The sequence below is a fragment of the Oratosquilla oratoria genome, chromosome 25 (genome assembly GCF_046742065.1).
Source record: "Oratosquilla oratoria isolate Oo_2021 chromosome 25, ASM4674206v1, whole genome shotgun sequence".
NCBI classification, from domain to species: domain Eukaryota; kingdom Metazoa; phylum Arthropoda; class Malacostraca; order Stomatopoda; family Squillidae; genus Oratosquilla; species Oratosquilla oratoria.
Genome location: NC_134801.1, coordinates 38309500 through 38310020, shown reverse-complemented (window position 1 = coordinate 38310020; position 521 = coordinate 38309500).

Below are 521 nucleotides of genomic sequence, written 5' to 3'. Positions count from 1 at the left end.
TCTTTTGTATGACCATTGGTAACCGAATGGTGCGGAGAGCGGCGGATTGGGGCCCTTACAGGAGGTGAAGGGAGGCGCATACTTGTGTGTAGGCCTATAATTTTGCTCCATTTGACAGGCAGGAATATTTTGCATCAAAGATTTGGCTGATTTTGGCATCCACACTTACATTGGTTCCCCACCCCTATTCTCGGCCAACTGGTTTGGCAAAAATGTCATTTAAAGCTGCGTGATCCAAGTAGTCTTATGACACACTGTCATAGGCCCAGATGTTATGGTGGGGAGTTCTTCATTTAGTGACGACTACTCTCATCACTCCTATCCCGGCTAATGGATAAATCTTTCACGGTGAGAGGACCAAAGTTCGCGCATTCCCTCTGCCATTTGTGTGCACGGAGGGTCTTAAATTATGAATGACATCGCGGTACTATTGTGGTAAATGCGATCTACAGAGGCGCGGGACTGAAAGTCCGAAAGCGTTTATTTACTCGTCTCAGTCACTGACTGAATTAGGGCACTAA